Here is a 12,237-nt window from a genome sequence, read left to right on the forward strand (position 1 = left end):
GCACTTTCTAGCTGCAAAGCAGTGCACCACCCCCGCCCAGGCACGACACAGAACTTTGCAAATGCAGAGGTTTGGGAAGCACCAAGGAAAAATACACCCTGTGGGAGGAGGTCTGTAACAGAAGTGTTCTGGATTTGTCCCCTCCACCCCCTTGGTAGTAGCCAAGCACGATTACTGCAAAGTTAACGAGTTAAACAGCATCCCTCCTGATGCATGCCTTGGAAGGATGTTATTCGGTCTAACCACCTACAGCTCTGTAACCTCAGGAATAAAGGGGATTTGAAAGACAGATCTATGCAGGGTGGGTCGGGGCGGTGGCGGGGAAAGCAAGGGGAGACCACCATGCGTCCCGAAGTCAGAGCACTTCTCAACATCCCAGCTCTGCTGCTGTCCGAGAGGTCCCTAGATGGGGGGTGGGAGGTCCTCTGGGCCTCAGTTGCCCCAGCTGTACAGAAGGGCTTTGCCAGATGGGCTCTAAAGTCCCATCTCACGTTCACATCTTATTACTCTCCGTCGTGATATTCACGAGACAGCGTGTCACATGAACAAAACGGATGGCTTCTCCTCGCCCACAGTATTTCTATGCATCAGTCATTGAGAAAAAGAGAAACCTCCCTCTCTCCTCCTCCCTGTAAGCCGGACAAGGTAAGCGCAACAATGGTAATAATTCCTAAGAGGCAAAACGTGTTACAGCAAAAAGAAATGGCCGAAAAGTACAGGAGTGAAACCGTCCTTTCTGGATGGAAGAGATATGAGAAGTGCCAAGTGGGAAATGGATGCTAGCAAGCCCTTTTCTTGGAGCATCATGAGAACCGGATACAATTTTGATGGGAAAATATATAAAATATATTTTATGCAAAACAAAATACATATAAAAGATAAAGTCATCTCCAAAATATATAAAAGGGTTAAAGGATCACTCACCCTAGGAAAACAGCAAACTGGTTTCGTTTCACCCAGAAAAAGGACTAATTTCTTTGGAAAACTGGAAGAGAAAGAGATTTTAAATAAACAACATGAAATCCTGTCGCTTTGATACTTAGTAGGTGCAACCCTGATGCCGATGGACGGGGCACTCGCCGCACGAATTTTGAAAACAGAGCTTTGAACATTTAATATGTAGGAAGTAAGCCTGGGAGCGACTCCTTTATCACGAAACGATAACCTCACGACAGAACGGGGGCTGAGGGTCGTTCCTGGAAACTCATTTATCAAGTGGGTCTTTTAAACTATGTCCGCAGCCCCACTGTGGGGCTAACTGCGGATGTCTTAATAAGTGACCAGTGTACCCCATGACTGCCCTGGGCCCTCTCCCCACACACCTTCCCCTCCCCAAAACGGCACCCCCCTCCCACTGCACGCCCCCCCCCACTGAAGCCAGTCACCCCAAAGGGGTCTGTAACACGGCTCGGTGGGGAATGTGGACTTGGCAGAGAGACGCCGACTGAGTAATCCCGTGAGGAAGCCACAGTGTTTGGGATCAAGTGTGGGAAAGAACCGAGCTGATGTGAGTGTTGGAAGCGGAAGCCTGAAAGACAAAGAGAGATAAGGGGGTGACAGCAACAGATTGTGTAATCTACATCACAGAAGGAACTCGGCTCAAGATCCAAGTTTTTAGAAACTTCCAGAGACTGTTTTAAAGACGCCTTGGCAGGTTTAGGAGGGGATGTGAGGCAGAGCTGCTCCCGGACTGGCAAATCGTTCAAGACCCCAGAGCCTTCGGGATGAAGTCTGCAGGCTCCAAGAAGACCACGGCTTGCCCTACAGGGAAGGGAGTGCTGTGGCCCCTCAGGCAGCGGGGACAGTCTCCTCCTTGGGATGTCCACGGGCTGCAAGTTCCCAGACCCGGGATTCTGCAAGGTGCACCCCCCCCCAAGTCCCAGAGACCAGCCTGCCCACTAGACTGTCCCACAGGCCTGGGGCTTGGCAGGGCGACTCAGAGCATGTGGTTCTGCCTCCTGAGAAGCTCAGAGTCTCACTGAAAACACTTGCAGGAGCAAAAGAAGGTACACGCTCTGAGTACAAGCTCTGGTACAAGCTCTGAGCACCTTCTTTTTAAAGCAACACTTCAGAATCCGCTCACATACATTAACCTTTTCATCCTAACGGCAGCAAGATGTCTACGGCAAGAACCGGCAAGATGAGAACAGCTAATTTCAGAGTCAGACCGGAGCCTGCCTCTCAGCTCAGGTGCACATCAGCTGTGGGACTCACGTTGTATAAACTCTCAAAATGCTCTCCCCCGTGGCAATACGAGTGCCCACTTCCTAGCCCGTTCCTCGTTCTCAGGGCAGCGTCTGGCCTGTGGGAGAGACTGGGGGAAAGAAACCGCTTTCGGGCCATGTGGCACGAGGCCTTTCTAGGTCTGCATCAATCCGGAAGACACAGAGAGATTTTTGTAACTTGCCAGAATGTGAGTACCTGTATTGCCCTTGCTTGTGCCCCAAGCTCGCAAAATTAGAGTCGTCGAATGAGAGCAGCACAAAACATTTACTGTGAGTAATTAGAGAACACACTTGAGGGGAAAAAACAAAGAAAATAAGTCAGTAGGCCCCACTAATAATCACTAGGAACATTTCGCTACAGAGTTTATTACACAAACACTTACATAAATAAAATTATACACATACCTGTAATTTATTCCTAACACATTATGACAGCACTCGTGCTGTTTTGCAGCTGATGATATTTTCCTTATTATATTACAAATCTCTTTTAATAGCAATAAATCCATCCCCAGCATCATTCTTTTTTTTTTTTTTTTTAAGATTTTTTTTTTTTAAGTACTCTCCACACCCAGCATGGGGTTTGAACTCACAACTCCAAGGTCAAGAGTCGCCTGCTCTCCTCACTGAGCCGGTGAGGTGCTCCTCTATCGTAATGCTTGACTCCTCCATTCAAAGAACGAACCATTAGATAAACAGTTTTTGAATGTACAGAGTCTACCGACATGCCCCCACGTTTACGAGAGATGACTACACATGGTAGCACACGGTTCTTTTTTCTCTTACATTTCTGTCAAGATCGAGCAAAGCAAACTGTGATAAATTTCAGAAATCTCAACAACAAAAAACTGTTTGGGTTTGTGTGGGTGTCCCTGAGATTACAAACCGGCACTAAACACCACAGGGAACATTGCCAATGACAATATTCGGTGAGTTTCCAATATATTGGAAGAGGACAATGCTTTAAAGCCTCTGGCTGAGGATAGACAAAGATGCCAACGGTCCAGATATGAAATCCCTAGTGTGACATCACGGGAGTGTCCTGTTCTCAGCGTGATCACGGTGAAGTGACTTAATGATACAAAGGTAAACTGAAAACCGCAGAGTCTTGACTAACCTTCAAAATTATAATCGCATTACGTAAACTTTAAAAAACCTAAAAAAAAAAAAATCAGGATTTACCATATTTAGAAAACATCAAGAGGTGGAACGTTTGTACAGACTCAGTATTTCTAATCTAGTTTCCTCCTCGAAGGGAATGGTTGATTTGGTAAAACATATGTGATACAGTTTTGCTTCAGTTGCACGACATATCCTTGTCCTCGATTGAGAAAATCGTGCCATGCCTCGAAATGTGACTGACTAGCAACATGTCAGGAAAATACCACTTTTGAGGGGAGGCTGAGGGAGTGAATGTATCCCCATGATCTGCAAAGAGTGTGGGGCTAATGCCTCCCCCAGTTATGAGGCACCCTAAGTACGGTCGACATCGCTTGGACAAGCAGGCAGGAGGTGGGGGACGGGGAGGGAGCAGCCGAGAAAGGCAGGACTGAATGTTGGCATCAGAAAAATGCCAAATCCACTACCAGCTAGAAAATCTCGGAGGCACCCAAAGTGGAGGAACAAAGGAGAGAAACGTTAACAGTTTGATTTGTGAAACCACGAATGGACAGGCGATGGCCCCTTTGCGTGCTACCTTCCAACAAAAATTCTCTAAGACTTTATCCCTCTTCCAAGCTGATGCAATTTGGGGGGGGAAGTGACAGTCTGTGAAGGAGTCATGCTCTTGGAAGAGATTTCTACTGTTCTATTTTGACCACGTAGAAGAGTCGATGTTAGGAGGTAAGAACACAGATGTTAGAATTTAGCAATGGATAGAATCAGAGAGACATTTCAGCAACTCACACCAGCGACTTTGTTCCACAGAATACAGACTGAGCTACTCCTCCCAGATCTCCTTTGATGGTATGATTCAGGAGCCGGTGGGCTGTCCCTAGATCGGACAGTGAACTTCTTCAAGGAAGGGAGATTTTGCTTTGCTTAACTCTCTTATGGTCAATGCTTTTTCCACAATGAGAAAGAACCAGATGGTTGGGCCATGTTGTGTGCTAGGCAACATCTCTTCTATGTAGTCAAGGCTAAACGATACACCTCCTTAACTTTGCTTTAGAAAGGTCCTTCCTATCTTTTGATGGTGTACATGGGATGGCCCAGTATGCATTCTGTATAGCAGACCTGCAGAGCCACGGACAACTGTGCATTCTAACATCCCTGTCTGCTGGTATGCCTCTGGCAAGTACGACCTAGCCAGGAAAACTGGGCTGACACCATACATTCCACACTTACGATATATTTTTGGACTACCGACTTTGGAAATTGTTGACTTCTCATTGTATAATCGTGTGGTATCATCCTGGCTAACCACACTGGACGCCTTCCCATTAGCTTCTAGCATGTTCCAAGTGGCTATTTCGTGCCGACAAGATGGCACCTGTCATCTCTGATCTTCCCAAACGCTCTGCAAAATAAGTTCTCTTAGCCCCATTGTTCAGAGGAGGAAAACAAGGCTCAGGACACGCAAGCTACCCGAGGTCCCATAACCAGTCACTGACGCAGCGAGAAGGCAAAACACCCACCACATGTGGGGATTTTTACAAGAAAGCTGCGATACGCCGCATTCTGTCGACCACACAAAACAGAGCACTCGCTCTCACCCAATACGCCGATGCTCCTTTTCCAAGTGGCTGTATGGGGGCGGCAAGCAAGGACGCCAGAAGAGTCATCCAGGCTATTGTGCGGCGAGCACGGCGTCAGTCGTCCAACAGGTGCCAGGCAAGCATTCTCCGCGCAGAACAGCAGCCCCAAAGTGCTGACAGTCGCAACGACACAAAATGTAGCCTTGGCAAGTTGGTCTAACAATTACTTTGCATCATTCTGATTACGAACTGCAAGCATGCAATCAACAGCTCAGAGACGATCTCAAATGATCTCCATCAGCATTTTACTTGACTTATCAAAGCGTGGCAGATGGAGCGCGCGCTCGTCTGACCTCGACTCAATGTTAATGACCCACACGCCAAGAATGTGCCAGAACAATAATGATGCAAGAGCACCAGCCTGGCTGGGGGCCCTTGGTTACGATACGGGCATTTTATTTCATTCCGTGTTTCCATCTATTACCTCAGAGTAAAAAAAAAAAAAAAAAAGTAATAATATTTATGTGTTTCTCATCCGATCCGTTTATCCACCATCAAACTCAAATCAAAGATTCAAGGAAGTTTACAAGTTCCCCAGGCTTAATATCGCAAGTCGTACATCCCTCTACAAAGAACACTTCCCATTTTCTGTTATACATTTTTGTGGGATGTGCTCCCCCGTTGTGGCCCAGCTCGGAGAGGTTGGAAATTACATCATTTATTTCTGTCTTCCCAACCCCTGGCCCAGGGTCTGGCCTCTACGGCAGACATTCAAAATATGCAGAAATGAATGAATTCTCACTGGACCGTGAAGAAGAAGCCTGCTACTGAAAGCATGAAGGAAGCCAAGTTGTTCTGAGAAGTCACCAGGACTTCAAAGGGCAGGGTCTGAATTGCAAAACTTGTCTTCAAACTGGAAAGATAATGGCATATACATACCAAACATTTAGTGGAAAATTGCTCTCAGGGAGTAAAAATACACAAATATCAAAATTAAAAAAAAAAAAAATACAGCCCTCATGCTGACTAAAGAAGGTTATCTACAGAGAGACCATCCCAAGAGAGCCAACCTCAACAGCAAAGCTGATCACTGAGGAGGGAGACGGCGTCTGGAGAATGGTTCCCAAGGAGAGTAATTAAAATCACTGGAGGTTAGAGTGCCAGATCTGGAAGAGAAGGAATGATGATTGGATTATGGGGCAGTGGGCTGGGGGGAAGAGAGGTCAACCTTCCTTCTCACAAAGTTAAGGAAAAGAACTACCAAGTGTTCAATGTATCAGCACTATCGTGACCAATGCCTATCACTTCATTGACACATCTCAGTTGAGGCAGTAAGAGTCTATGAAATGAGGCAAGGACTCTATTTTGCTTTTAGGTAAGTATGATATCTGTAGGAAAATGTGAGGAGGTTCCCCTATTAGTGGGATCCTATTTGGATTATACAAAATGACTTCTAAGAAAAATAGGTAGATGCCGCTCCTGGCTTGATGATTTCTTGGGTATCTGTGGGTGGGTATGAGTGAGTGAGTGAGTGAGTGAGTGTGTGTGTGTGTGTGTGTGTGTGTGTAGGATTTCCAATGGTCTCAAAGAGTATTATCTATAGTAATAAGGTGATATATAAATATAGTAAATGTTTACTATTCTGGAATTGCCAAAACATGCCATGTAGACTTTTCAAAGGCAGTGTCCTGTCCCTATAGCTCAACAATTCTTCAAGCAGTCAGCATACATTTATCGTATGCGCAGCCAAAAGGCGAAACAGATGATGAAACAAAATCAGCAAAACCAACAGTATCTCAGAATTCCAAACTTGGCAATCACTGCCTTGGCAAAGCTGCACCTTGGACTTGGAGGGAGGAGTAAGAGAAGCAGGATGCTATTTTAGGGTAAAAGGCAGCAAGGTTTTCGTGCTGCACACTCTCGGGCCATGCCTCTGCCATATAACTCCTCTCACTGCTGTTCAAGATCACAGCAACCTCACCCAAGTTCAGTATCAACAGGAAGAGCACCGGGGAAAGGCCAGAGTTAGGGACGATGACTCTGCAGGGGCTCCCTGCACAGAGCCATGTCTCAGCCACGTCTCAGCCTCCTCTGGCACCAGCACAGGGGAGTGCTGGGTGCAGAGCTGCTGGTCCCGCCAAATAACAAAGGCCAAAAGGATACATTGTTGGGGGCAAGCTTGAAAAGCTATCCTACGTGTATCTATGTGAGCTTTATAGTTTGCAAAATGCTCACCATAGAGTGAAGAGCAAGCTTTCAACATTGTTATATTATATAAGAGATTTTTTTTTAAAGGGTATCTTTTAAATGTCTACAACAAGCCAAAGGCTCGCAAACTTTCCCAGGAAAGGGCCAAAAAGCAAATGTTTTAGAATCTGTGGGCCTGATGATCTGTATCATAACCACACCACAGAAGCCACAGACAATACTGCCCCAATGGACATGGCTGGGTTCCAATAAAGCTTTATTTACAAAAACAGGTGGGGGTAGCATTTGGCCCACAGGCCAGAGTCTGTCAACCCCTGGTCCAGAATATCATCATGCTGGGAAATGAGAAGACATCATCTCAGCTTCCTCCTTTTCCCCCAAATAGATTATATTGCTGTTTATGTGGAAATTAAGAAAGGAAACCTCATTAATGTAGACTTGGGAGACTAGAAGGGGAGGCTGGTGAGGAGGAGCTGCACCACTCAGCATCAATTGTAAGAAAATTGTTAATTACAGATCCCAAGACAAGAATCATCAGCAGAAAAGAATCCTCAATTACACGTCCAAACAGGGAGAGATGCACGTCACATCTCCTGTAATTCGACCACCCCTGCAACTCAACCAGTGAGAAACGGTCATCACCTTGAGCCCTTGTTCTTCTCCAATAGATTATTCCACACAACCCCTCCCAACTTCCTCCTTCTCCATAAAATAGCGTTCTTCTTCTTTGTTTGTTGGACTTGCTTATTTCTATAGCTTCCACGTCCCAAGCAGTCATTCTTTTTTTGCTGACAAGTAACTGAAAGTTTTCTTTTTAAGGTTAATACTTTGTACAAAGTTAGATGGTAATACCACACACACAGTGTCCAAAAGCAGTGAGTGACTTAGTTGACTTAGTTAAACACCCGTCACCGTGAAGCAGCAAGGGCAGATCTTTCAATACGAGATGGAGCTCTACAGACCGGCAAGTCTCTGTGTGCTCATCTCTGCGTCACGTATGTGCCAACAGAATGGGCTGCCCCCACAGGACACCGAATAAATGTTCCTCAGCTTCTCCAAGTTGTGTGCTACCCAGGTAATCAAGAAAACACCTGTGCAACCACAAAACAAAACAAAACAAAACAAAACAAAACAAAAAAAAACAAAGAAAAACCACCTGATTTTAAAAATGGGCAAAGGACTTGAACTGACATTCCTATGGGGAAGATACCCGAGTGGCCAACAAACCCTTGAAAAGCTGCTCAACATCCCCAATCGAAGCCACAGTGAGGTCGCTCACACCCATGACGGTGGCCATTCACAAACAACGATGAACACAAAGCAATGAAAACAGAAAATAACCATGCTGGCCAGCATGTGGAAAAATTGCCCCTCTCGATACCCGAAACCTGGAGGCCATTTGTGAAGTGAAGTAAGCCAGTCATTAAAAGACAAATACTGCATGATCCCACCTATCTGAGGTGCTCAGAGCATAAAATCCGCAGAGACAGGAAGTGGAAGCAGTCGCCGGCGGATGGAGGTGGAGGGGCAGGGGGTGGGGAGGGTTCCTGCCCACTGAGGTCAGAGTTTCACTTTGGGAAGATGAAAAGCATTCTGGAGATGGACGGTGGTGTAGCTGCACATCCAGGTGAATGAACTTAATGTCAGTCAACTGCGTACTTAAAAATAGTAAATCTTAGGGGCGCCTGGGTGGTTCAGTCAGTGAAACGCCTGCCTCCGGCTCAGGTCATGACCCCAGGGTCCTGGGAGTGAGTCCCCCGTCAGACTCCCTGTTCAGCCAGCCGGGAGTCTGCTTCTTCCTCTGCCTCCCCCACTCCTCCCAACTCCCACTCGTACGCTCTCCTGCGTGCTCGCTCTCTCTCAAAATAAATAAATAAAATCCTTAAAAATAACAGTAAATTCTATGTTACATATATTTTCCCACAATTAAAACAAACAAACAAAAACAGCTTCATGAACCCTTGGTCCTCTGTGGGAGCTTTTTAAGTGATTTATTTGGACCAGGATATCCCAAAGACGTCCAAGTCACTCTTGCTTGAGGTGGCTGATTTATGGGAGGCAGCTAAGGGGGCTGAGGATCCTAGGAATTCAGTGAAAATTTGAGAGCCTTCCCATCTAGGAACCATTTGGACTAAAAGGGAATATGATGACTCAGAATGAACTCTGCACAGAATTGTGATACGGCCAGGATGCCTGCAATATTCTGAATGTTCTAGCCCCACAGATTTCCATTTGACAAGTAGACCAGGAGGAATGTCAATTATAGGCAGGAATAAAAGTTAGGGAAGTTTACCTCCTTGATGGAAGGCGCAAAGCAAGGTAAAAGGTTAAAAAAAAAAATCCTGGTAATTAAGACACAGCAACTCTATCTTCTTTTAGGATCACAGTGAGAAATTCACCCTCTCCAGGTAAGAGTAAGTCTCTCTCTCTCTCCCTAACCTTGCTCCCCTTGGCTACCCACATAGGACCACCATTAGTTGACCAGCATGAAATGTAAGTTCCTCTGAATCTAATTCCGCATAACACTTAATACCATATCGCATGCATAAGAGGTGACCTCATGAAAGCTGTCTTTATTTAGCATTATTCCATGGATTACTCAGGTATCATCCTTGCAAAAGTCAAGCTAATGGAGGGCTGCATTTCCTACTACAAGCAAAATGATGCCGAGTCATGGTTTCTCAGCTGAACAAAAATGGTACCACTTCTTCCTGTATTTTTGATAAGAAATAGGAAGATACCTCCAAGCCAGCCCAACCCTGAGAGAGGAGAAAAGTCCTATGGCCAGGCTGCTGATGGAGGACATTGGTGATTACCTTTAGGTGATGACAGACCCTCACAGGCGTTACAGGTAAGACAGAGGGCTGTGACTTTCCAACTCAGTTACCCAGAATGGTCATCAGAGCTTCCGTATCTCCCAGCTAAACTGCAATGTTTTCTGGCTATTAGAGTTTTCACCAATATATAGGAAAATGTAGTTTACATTGGAGGGCACACATCTCTTCTTATCATTTCTGAGAGGTTTTTGTCAGAGAATTCAAAGTATTGAACAAAAACGTGTATATGAAAAACAAACAAACAAAAAACCCCCAAAAACGACAGGAAAGAAAAAAAAAATTCAGGGTAAAGATGTATACCAGATACTGAGAAAGCTAAAGCCAGCAGCGTGCAGGAAAATGCTGAAGAACTAGCTGGAGGGGAGAGGGAGCCCCGATTTGTAGTGTTTGCAGATGTCTGTAGTATAAACATTCCCACCATGGCCGATTTCAAGCTAACAACACGGTGCCAACCTGCGCTCCAAATTCCTCAAAATGGAACAGTTGGCTGGTGAGAGCCAGTGAGTCTCACTCCAACACACACCACTGGCTGAAACCCATCTCCATCATCCCACCAAGATCAATAAACCCCATTTCCTATCGAAAATAACCCTGCTCCCCCACCAAGGCTAAAGTCTGTCAGGAATCAAGCCTCTTCATATCCACCAGAAGATATCTGTTCCCCACATACTTTTTTCTTTCTTTTTTTCTTTGTTTGTTTGTTTCTTTCTTTCTTTCGTGTTCTCATCTTGAATTAATCCCGCTCAAGTCCGATCTCATGTAAGAAACCTTCTCCAACGGCTCTGAGATCTTACGAGCTCTTCTCTAGGCCGAGTTTCTCCAGCACATCGAGTCTACTGTCCTCTCATGGGATTCTAGAGGGCCAGGTTCCGTGAAGGCAGGGGAAGTTCTCACAGTGCTGGCTAAGCGCAGGGCAGGGTCTGACCCGGCCTGAACTCACTGAAACCCGCTGGCTTGACTGGTGGGGCTAACTTCTGTCCAGACAGCTCCAGTGAGTTTGCTCTCCTCCGGTGTACGCCCAACGCCCACCAAAGGAGGGATGGAACGAATATTGGTTGAACATCCAATTCCTGCAAGCCCCTATGCCCGGAACTTGGTCCCTAACACCATTCTTCGAGAAAAGGCATCAGAGCTCACTGGAGAGATGGCTGATTCCGAGACTGGGGCAGGGAAGAGTCAAGATGAGCATGAAGGAAATGCTCCCAAACACCAGCACCATGGCTGGAGCGTATCAGAGGGAAACAGGAGACAATCTCCCTTGAAAGAGCTACCAATGGCCCAGACTGGAACGACGTACACCACAAAGCAAACAGCAATGTACTAGTACTAGATCGTGACCTATAGTATGAAATAAACCCCACACGTTCACAGAGATACAAAGAAACGACTGAATAAATACGTGAGTGGAGGAAGAACAGACCAGTCTCCGTGTACAAGAATTCTGACAACTCTGTGTAGGTACTCAGCCCATGTAGGAACCTAGCTCCCCTCTCCTTAGATGGGGGGTTCTTTCCCAAGATGGGGGTGTGTATGAAAAGAGTACCTTGAAAGTGTCGAAAACCTGACACACGCCACCTCAGCAGGGAGATCAAGTGCCACATAGCCACGGGAAGTCACACCGACAGTGTGTGCCCTTGATACGCACGGTCCGGGAGAGATAGGGCAATCGACCAACTTCGAGAAATACTCATCAGTCATTTTGTAGACTGTCCCTCGACCGGAGTTTTTCTAATCATAACAACAACAGAGGAAAAACCCCAACTGAGGGACATTCCACAAAACGACTGATCAGCACTCCTCAGCACTGTCAAGGTCATCAAAACAGAAGTCAGAGAAACTGTCATGTTCAGAGGAGCTGCAGGAGACATGACATCTCACAGGCTGTGGTCCCCTGGAGGGATCCCGGCACCGAGAAGGGACATCAGGTGAAAACTAAGGAAATGTCAATGAAGTAGGGACTTTGGTTAATACTCCTTCTCCTTTCTCTTCCTCCTACTACGAAGAAATTCTGCCAAGCACTCTGTTAAGTGACTTACACAGGTTATTTTGCTTAATCCTCACAAGGCTGTTAAATGGCTTCATTCCCACTTTACAGATGAACACGATAAGAGATATAACTCTTTTGCCTGAGACAACAGAGTCGGTAGCTGGAGGAATTCAAGGTGACACTCCCCTTGAATTGTTCGAAGACTCTTAGATATCTCAACTTCATTAATCCCCACAACAACCCAAGAGAGCCAAGCAGCACTCCCATGATTCCCAGTCCCAGGG

At 46.0% G+C, this 12,237-nt stretch overlaps 1 protein-coding gene across 4 annotated transcripts in view; it reads right to left on the minus strand.

The window, feature by feature from the left end:
* Positions 1-12,237, minus strand: part of ATXN1 (ataxin 1) — a 348,023-nt gene that overhangs the window by 190,808 nt on the left and 144,978 nt on the right. For 2 of the 4 annotated variants that reach the window (XM_082731829.1, XM_082731828.1), the window contains exon 4: positions 925-985. The exons of the other annotated variants lie outside the window; for them this stretch is intronic. The gene's annotated coding sequence lies outside the window, so the exon portion shown is untranslated. The remainder of the gene's footprint in view (positions 1-924; positions 986-12,237) is intronic. 4 annotated transcript variants of the gene reach the window in all.

Source organism: Mustela nivalis, assembly GCF_964662115.1.
Source record: "Mustela nivalis genome assembly, chromosome: 5".
NCBI lineage: Eukaryota > Metazoa > Chordata > Mammalia > Carnivora > Mustelidae > Mustela > Mustela nivalis.